The sequence below is a fragment of the Lactuca serriola genome, chromosome 8 (genome assembly GCF_051521515.1).
Source record: "Lactuca serriola cultivar US96UC23 chromosome 8, Lser_US96UC23_V15, whole genome shotgun sequence".
Lineage (NCBI taxonomy): Eukaryota > Viridiplantae > Streptophyta > Magnoliopsida > Asterales > Asteraceae > Lactuca > Lactuca serriola.
The window spans coordinates 28,613,922-28,623,650 of NC_136415.1; the positions used below are offsets into that span (position 1 = coordinate 28,613,922).

The 9,729-nt window shown below is 31.9% G+C and overlaps 1 long non-coding RNA gene across 6 annotated transcripts; it reads right to left on the bottom strand.

Moving 5' to 3' along the window:
• Nucleotides 1-1,281: 1,281 nt before the first annotated feature.
• Nucleotides 1,282-6,534, bottom strand: LOC145066202 (uncharacterized). Of its 6 annotated transcripts, none has more exons than XR_013688661.1 (5): nt 6,237-6,534; nt 5,882-5,989; nt 4,210-4,266; nt 2,470-2,867; nt 1,282-1,916 (listed from the first exon to the last, which is right to left on the bottom strand). It is a non-coding gene; the product is annotated as an uncharacterized LOC145066202 (long non-coding RNA). The 6 variants fall into 6 exon arrangements; XR_013688657.1 differs by having other exon boundaries at nt 4,210-4,415; XR_013688659.1 differs by having other exon boundaries at nt 4,210-4,418.
• Nucleotides 6,535-9,729: the final 3,195 nt, after the last annotated feature.

Here is a 9,729-nt window from a genome sequence, read left to right on the forward strand (position 1 = left end):
TCTGCTTCAAACATTCGTTTTTGTGCACTATAAAGTCAGTACCTATTTCGCTTTTTATATTTGTTTCGATTATTCTTTTGTTCCTATATCAAATGTATGTATTTATATATTTTGATTTTCTTTGTCACAAATTACATTAAATCGGTTAACTACTTTTCTGAAGTTTTTCAAATAAATAGGAAAAGATATTGCATATCTTTAACAAATCATAAATTAACTATCTTGGGAACTGACATTAATTACGAAAATGTTACTTTTATATATTAGAGATAATTATGATTTTTTTTTAATTTTTATGTCATAAGAATCCGGTTAATTTTGGCATGATTTTAAAATATCATTGAAATTATTATGTGTTTGTATATCATATCAACCTACTTTTTATCTTTATATAGTAACAATAAAATTTATAAATTTACACAAGAAATATACATATTTCGAATTTTGGAATATTATTATACGTTACAAAATACAACTCCCTCCAAAATAATTTTCTCTTGTAATTTCATCCATAATTTCACCAAATTTAATTTGTATTTTCATTATAAATTTTTTAATGATCCTGATTTTTTCTCCAAAATTATATCAAGCATTTATGTCTTAGATAATGTTGCCCATTATAATTATTACTTTCAAAAAATATATCCACTTAATGAGGAATTTGATATAATGAAGGAAGTAATGTTAATTAAAATGAGATATATATTCTATAATTATTACACGCGTTTACTAAAAAAATTAATATCAAGGTGTAAACATTAAGCATTTTTAAAGTGAAAGTTTAAAATACATACAAACGATGATGTTGTACAATGAAATATAAAATTGAATAGACTGAAATATATATATATATATATATATATATATATATATATATATATATATATATATATATATATATATATATATTAAGGCAGTCAATCTTGAAAATAACATAGTTATAAAAAATTATAAAGTAAGATAAAAATTATAAGATATTAGGAGATTTGTAAAAAGTTCAATTAGTAAAAGCGTTACGGTTATGAGAAAAAATAAAATCGTTAAGATTAGTAAAAATACATTATATATATATATATATATATATATATATATATATATATATATATATATATATATATATATATATATATATATATAAACTAAATTATCATAACAGTAATGAAATGTCATTATTTGATATTTTATATAATTGAAAGATATACCAAATTACATTGATTATATACTAAAATTATTCAAAGTTGCGCCAAAACTAATGCAAAGTTCTTGTTGTAACGACGTAAATTTTCAAAACAATTTTTCATTTCTTTAAAACGTAATTTCATTCAAGACAAACCATAAAATCCAATGTAACAGGGTCATAATACAAAACATATCAAATCCCAAGATCAAACATATCCAAATCCGTCTGTGTGTGTGTACGAGTCATGTCAGCGCCTTCCCACGGTCCTCACTAGTACCCGAAACACATTACACATAAACATTGTAAGCAAGAAGCTTAGTGAGTTCCCCAATATATCACTTACACACATACGCCTTTCCAGGCCATACTCCACACGACCTTCCGGTCCATAAGTCTCAGGGGACTTCCGTCCCAACCCGGTAAACCTTCCGGTCCTACCCGTGTCGACCTTTCGGTCCATAACTCCTTGACCTTCCGGTCCACATCCTAATGCCTTCTGGCCCATATCATAATGCCTTCCGGCCCATATCAAGCATAACATACATATCACATACATAGCATATACAAAACAGGAAACTCATAGCATACAATGCATATATCTCATAGCATACCAGACCTTCCGGTCACACATAGGTACCCTTCCAGGTACAGTATTGTGAGAAGACTCACCTCGTATGATGTCTAGTAACTCACATGCTCGATATCTCTGAATCTCAAAACAACGACCTAGCCTCGCCTAATCACAACAAGTAAGCATTCCAAATCATTAACGGCTCTCAAGGCTATACCACATCCCTTTCTACAATCCCATAGAAGGGTAAAAGACCATTTTACCCCTCCCTGACTCAAAAGTCCACATGTTGACCAAAACCCTAAAAGTCAACAGTAAGTAGTACCCTTGTACTGGGATTACGCCCTGCGTAAATCCCAGTTTCTTACTTTCTTCATTTTAGGTCTTAAACAGTTAAGACATAATCTCACATTCCAGATCTGGCCATTCTAATGCCTCTTAATCCATAAAGTTGAAACCTTTAAGCCTTTGCATGGCTATAAAGGTTCCCACACCTTCTAACACCTTTCCTTTCTCCTCCAAAAGTCAAGATCTCATGCATGGCTCAACATTTACGTCCAAGATTGCATTTTTATGAACATACAACTTTTATAGTCCTGAAATATGATAGATCTAGGCCAATGGAGACTATTTGCTCATAAAGTCTCCATCTTGGGACCAAAAACCCTAGAATTTGGTCCAAGAAGCACACAACACAAATAACAAGGCAAGTTCTAACCTTTATACCTCAGGAAGAAGCTCCAACCTCTGTAGACCTCAGATCTACTCTTGACCACCAACTTCTAGCTCCAACAATGGCCTCCTCTTCTCTTTCACCACCTTGAAATGGCACTTTGAAGCTTAGAACACTCACACACAAGCTAGGGACGAAGGGAATACTCTCTTAGGGTTTCTTTCTGTGAGATTGTGGCTGAGGGACAAGGCCATCTCATTCCTTTTATAGCCCTCAAGTCATATTAGGGTTTTGCATCTAGGTCGGTTATGCCCGGCGTAACCTTGGGCGTACCCGGATGAATCCGCGTACAAAATAAGCGCGCGAGTACGCGTAGCGTGCTCCTTAGTACGCCCAGCATACTCACAAGCCTAGCATCAACATAAAGGGACCTAACATGACAACTTGGAAAAGAAGAAGGGTTAAATGGTTGAACCTGAATTTCGGGATGTTACACTTGTAAACACCAAATAAATAAGAACAAACATAAAAGCTAGCACTTATATTCATAATCAATTTAAAATAAACAATCATGATTTAGAAAAGAATGTCCATTGATGATATACTAAAATTAAATTCATATAACATTTAACATTCTATTTATTATATTATATAACTTTATTTAAATAAATGAAATAGTTGTTAATATTTAATACAATAGAAAAAATGGTATATTGGTTGTCAATATATGTTTAAATTAAGTAACATTATTATGGAAGGAACGTCTAATTAAAATGTTTATCATTATTTAACAATATCATAACTATATGAGACGAGGAAGGTCGTTCAACTAATAAAACAAAAAAAATGTTGTCTACAAAGACGTCCTTCAATGATTATAGATATTTATCGTTTTCAATGTATTTTCTACATATTTCAATAATACAATAACCATATATTTTTTTAATAATCATTATGTAATATCTATAAACGATTATATGTTTTTATGCGTTTCCCGCGTTTAACGCGGGCTATAATCTAGTTATATAGAATACTCAAGAATTTCCTGTAAGAGGAAATCATATTTATTACACACGACTAATTTGGATCCTTTGAAGTTGCATAAGACATCAATGTGTGTGTGTGTGTGTGTGTATATATATATATATATATATATATATATATATATATATATATATATATATATATATATATTATACCTTAATATACATCTTTGGTCAAAGGCTGAAATTTAAGAGGTACAAGCCTTTATTGCATCATGTACAATGAGATTATGCTTTGAAATCTAATCCGGTCAATATTTAGTATATAAAAATAAGTAAAGTAACAATTCAATCAAGATGAATGAAACTGTCAAAACCTAATTTATAGGAAAATATTAAAAACATGACAATAAATTGTGGGTTAGAATAACAATAAGTTGATCTTATCAGAATGTCAAACACAATTTGAATCAAAATTTTGTTATTATTTCCGGTATCTCTACCTACTTATTTATATCAACCATCTAAAACCCTACTTTATCAAATCTATTTCTCTATTCCTACAGAAAAATACAAAACTTGATTAAAGGTGTGTGTTTTTTTCATATAGAAAATGGAAATGTATGCGATTAATGGTGTGTGTGTGTGTGTTGTATGTGTTTACATACATACACAAACTCACTCTCTATCTCCCTCTTTAATAAAAGAGTAAAAAATTGAAAAGTATACCCAAATTCAGTCTCATTAATTGATTTTTTTTGTCTTTTTTTGTGTCTACAGGACACGAAACAGCCAATAATACCTTATGAATCAGCCATCACTACACCACCGAATCAACCAGCGACAATCACCATATCATCTTCCGGTTGCATAAAAAAACACAGGTAAGTCAAAAAACTTTATATAATATAATGTAAGTCTAGAAAACTGTATCTAATATAATGGTGTGTTTGTGTGTGTGTTTTGTGTATATAGATTCTGAAGCAGCTTGCAATCCAGCTTATATTCCTGCTGAAAATAATAAATTTCAGGTCGCAATAAGGTAAATCAAAAAAAACTTTATCTTAATATAACATAATATTGTAAAAAACTTTATCTAATATAATGTATGTCAAAAAACTGTATCTAATATAATGGTGTGTATGTTTGTGTTTTGTGTTTTCAGATCTTGAAGCAACTAGCAATCCAGCTTATATTCATGCAGAAAATAATAAATTTTAGGTCTCAATCAGGTAACTCAAAAAAAATTATCATAATATAATATAATATTGTAAAAAAAACTTTATCTAATATAATGCAAGTCAAAAAATAGTATCTAATATAATGGTGTGTGTTTGTTTCGTGTTACAGGTAAATAAAAAAAACTTTATCTTAATATAACATAATATTGTAAAAAACTTTTATCTAATATAACGTAAGTCAAAAAACTGTATCTAATATAATGTAAGTAAAAAAAACTGTATTTAATACTTTCATTTGTCTTTTCGAAACACCATGATTATTTTATATGTTTTTTATATTTATTATTTGATATCAGTCAAATCATCTGTTTCCTCCCTTTATATTTTTTTTTAATTACTAAAATGGTGAGCCATTTAATAAAAAGTTTTTTTATAAAAAAAAAAAAGACAAAGTCTGATTAAATGTTATTTAACAAAAGTATTTAGCATCATAAAGTGTGAAATCAGTCAATATTTTACTTACATGTTGTCGATTCATAAAAAATAGAATGCTATAAAAGAACTTTTTTAAAAATTCCGGTCTATGTTCAAAATTCTAAAAAATAGAATTTTACATAATAGAATGTTATAATTTAATGATTCCAGAAAGTTGAATATATAAAAACTATTGGTATTTTGTTCATTTAAGAAAGGTTACATTTAAAAAATATAGATAAAAAAAACTCATTTCGAAACCATAGTTCAAAGAAGACTATTTTGGAAAGTAGAATGCTATAAATGACATTATCTTGAAAGTCGAATGCTATAATTGAAAAACAAATGAAAGTAAAATGTTATAATCGATATTAAATTGAAAGTTGAATGCTAAGAATGAAATTAACATGAAACTAAGTTGCTATAATTCACATTATTTAAAATATGTCACATTAAATAAAAATATTCTATAATGGCCATGGAAAAGCTATAATTATCATTATATATTATTCGGTTTATATAATATTTAAACCTTGGGTACTTGAAGTAAATAATATTCAGTTTATATAATACCTATAATATTTAAACATCTATTTTTTGATTTACCAACTACACATAATCCTTCAAAGGTATAAAAAAATTATTAATTTCTATTAATAGAATGATAAATAAAGCCAACAATCACAGTAAAATAGAACAAAGATAATCGAAGGGTGTGTAAACACACGATATGCATTGAATGAACATCAATTCATCAGCAGCTGAGACAACTTAATATGGGTAAAATTCATGTAAAATTAAATAACTGGATACATGTACCTTATCTCAGAACAGTGTAAAGAACCATCATCAGTAAATAAACGCATATGTGTGAAGAAGAAGCGATTTTGAGTAAAAAAAAACTCAGTTGGCTTCTCCTGGATTTACCTGAAAAATATACAAAAATTGCTTAGTTGAGGGCTTTTATATATATGGTTGAAAGAAAGAGATAGAGGATGCAGTCAGAACAGAAGTAATTAGAGGTAAAGAATCCATAATTAGACGTTGTCACAGCAAGAGAAGCAAAACAAATACGCACTCGCACAGCGTCAACATAATCCAACTGTTTTCCCTCCCAAACATTGATTGCGTATCCTTCACTTTGTGTTTATGACCAGATCCAGTATCAACATACCTTGGTGGTGTGATTGTTGTGCAGATCCATATAAGAGAGAGGGGTAGAGATGAGGAGTCGGTGGCAGTTTTCTGGTGGTGGTGGTTGCGGCATTTGTTGGGAGAATATTAGCGTGCGGAAAGTATTTGGGTGTGAAAGAGGGCATCGGAGGTCGCCGGATCTCTTGATCGTTTGGTCGTAGGTCATTGGTGATGAGAGAATTGTTAACGGATGATCTGTCGGTGAGAGAAAGAGTGACATAGATGGTATGTTTCGTTTAGGGTTAGAAAAAGAAAGGTTAATTTGCCCTGCATATAAGTGACTTATGTGTTTCTAAACTTATGTATCAATTAATTAAATATAAAATATGTTTGGTTTATTTCCGTACAATTAAAGACGCAGATATAACAAATATAATGTAGAATTTTTAAAAATGATTTTTTTTATTATCACATTAAATTAATTATGATAATTTTATATAAATATTTAATACATTTCATTCAAAAAGAACAAAAAAACAATATTTATAAATATATTTGTTTATTTACAAATTATCATACAAAACAAAAACTTATTATATTACATACTAACATGCAATTTATTAGTAATGAATGGTCAAACTATTGTTGGTGATTTTTCGACATTGAGAAGCGTTTATATATGGTGGAGCATATTAGTTGTTCGAGTTTTATATGTGTGGGACGGCATTGAAAATAACATAGTTTTGATTTTGTTGATTGATCGTAACATAAGTACGAATACAATAAAATAAATATGTCATTTTCTTTTGTCTAATGTTCTATTTATAATTTACATAATTGTTAATATATTACTTATTACATATCCAGAGAGACAAAATAATCGCCATCGTCCCGCAATGTTTGAGGCGAATAGTTTTGAACATGAATTTGGTTGGACGTGTATTGTCCTTAAATCATTTCCATATTGAGTACTTTCACGAAGATCACCCCACGTATCAGAGTTATAAAATTTTCTTAAGTGATAGGGCAATAATGATAAAAATTAACACAATAGTTACTCCTTTGAGAAATGATATCGCCGATTCATTTCCACATTATCCATAATGTTCATCTATTACAAGCCTCGCAAGAGATTTTAGCCATCGAAGAATGATGATCAGTACATTTATAAATTTAATTATATATATTTTTATTTTTATGAATTGCATACGACAAATTAAATTTATACTATTTTTGATATGTTTTAGATGTTATTGGAAAAATCATTTGCGCAAAAAAATTAATCGTCTCTACAAACTAATTTTTGATAACATTTGCACCCAGCGCATGGTGCAGGTAAATGGCTAGTTTGTGTGTGTGTGTGTGTGTGTGTGTATATATATATATATATATAGTGAATATGTAGTTGTTATGTACCTAAGCTTAGATATAGAACCTTTTAAACGACGTAGTTTTAAACAAAACAAATCCAATTTTATTTTCTCTAAATTTTATTTTATTAGAATAACATTGAATTAAGTTAAATTATGGAATGGAAAAGATCAATTATATATCTTTTTATTGCAAAAATTCATCGAAGTTTATAGGGAATGTAAAAAACCAATATTTTTTTAACGAAGATAACTCAAACGTTTTATCCTTTAATTGAAAACTATATCTAATGATTTGTGAAAACCTTGATTGAGTTATTGTATGTTCTTTTATCTTTATTCTATTACCTTTCATTTTTAGTTTAGTAGGGTTGATTAAATGGTCATGGCTTTTAATGCTTTAAGTTCTTAGACAAGATGGAGAAAATGAACACAAACTTATGCCCTGATATGGTTGCTCTCCAGAGCAAAAAGATCGAGAGATATATCTGGGGACTGTCGCCCCAGATCCAGTCAAGTGTGATCGCTTCCAGGCCTATTACTTTTGATAGTGCCAAGGAACTGGCACAATCTCTTATCGATCACCGGAAACCTCAGAACGCAACAATCCCTACACCTGTACCACAAAAGTCCAACCCCGACCACGACAGGAAGGGGTGGAATAAGAGGAAAAGAGGGGCTTCACAAGGGTCCTCCAAGAAACAACAATTTGTGGCGATCAATGCTGCCACAGTTACTCCTATTGCCCCTGCAAACCTCTTACCAGCAAGAACATATGTTGGAACTCTCCCGAAGTGCATCAAGTGCAACTTCCATCACCACGGACCTTGCAAAGAGATGCAGTGCTCTAACTGCAACAGGAAGGGACACACAGTCCGTTTCTGCAAGACTCCAACAGCTCAAGCTGCTCAGGTTCCTAACGCCGGTATGGGCCAAGCTTGTTACGGATGTGGCGAAGTGGGCCACTACAAGAGGAACTGCCCTAAAGCAGGGATGGCTGGAGGAGTGGGAAGAGTTATGGCTCTAGGCCACGAGGAAGCGGTAGCTGATCCAACAATAGTTACTGGTACGTTCCTCCTCGATAACTCATATGCTTGCATACTTTTCGATAGTGGAGCCGAGAAAAGTTTTGTAAGTCACAAATTTGCACACCTGCTTAAACAAAAACCATGTGCATTAGATAATTCATTCACGGTAGAGATGGCTAACGGGAAAACAGAGAGTACAAACTGCATATACGTAGGTTGTACTTTAACTTTAGATGACCATACTTTCAAGATAGATCTCATGCCAGTCCCAATTAAATGTTTCGACGTTATCATCGGTATGGATTGGTTGAGTCTTCTTCGTGCCGACATTATGTGCTTCGAAAAAGCAGTTCGTCTTAACCTTCCTAACAACGAAACCTTAGTTATCTACGGCGACAAACCTAGTACAAGCCTTCGCATCATTTCGTGCATTCAAGCCCAGAAGTGCTTGTGGAAGGAGTACCATGCATTTCTCGCATACGTCGTCGATACCAGTCAAGAACTGAAAGACATCCAGAAAATCCCAGAAGTACGCGACTTTCCCGACATATTCCCAGAAGAACTTCCCGGTTTACCACCACAACGCCAAGTCGAGTTCAGAATCGACTTAGTGCCAGGGGCTACCCCCGTAGCCAAATCTCCTTATCGTCTGGAACCGGATGAAATGCAGGAACTTTCCAGTCAACTTAACGAACTTCTCAAGAAGGGATTCATTCGACCAAGCTTCTCACCATAGGGAGCACCGATCTTGTTCGTCAAGAAGAAAGATGGATCGTTTCGCATGTGCATCGACTATAGAGAACTCAACAAACTTACCATTAAAAATCGTTATCCCTTGCCCCGCATTGACGATTTGTTTGATCAACTTCAAGGAGCCAACTACTTCTCGAAGATAGATATGCGATCCGGATATCACCAACTACGAGTATTAGAGGAGGATGTTCCCAAGACAGCCTTCCGAACTCGTTATGGGCACTACGAGTTTGTAGTAATGCCATTCGGATTAACTAACACGCCCGCTGTATTCATGGATCTGATGAATAGGGTGTGTCGTCCTTACTTGGATCAGTTCGTCATCGTCTTCATTGATGACATACTCATCTACTCTTGAAGTAAGGAAGAACATAGTCAACAT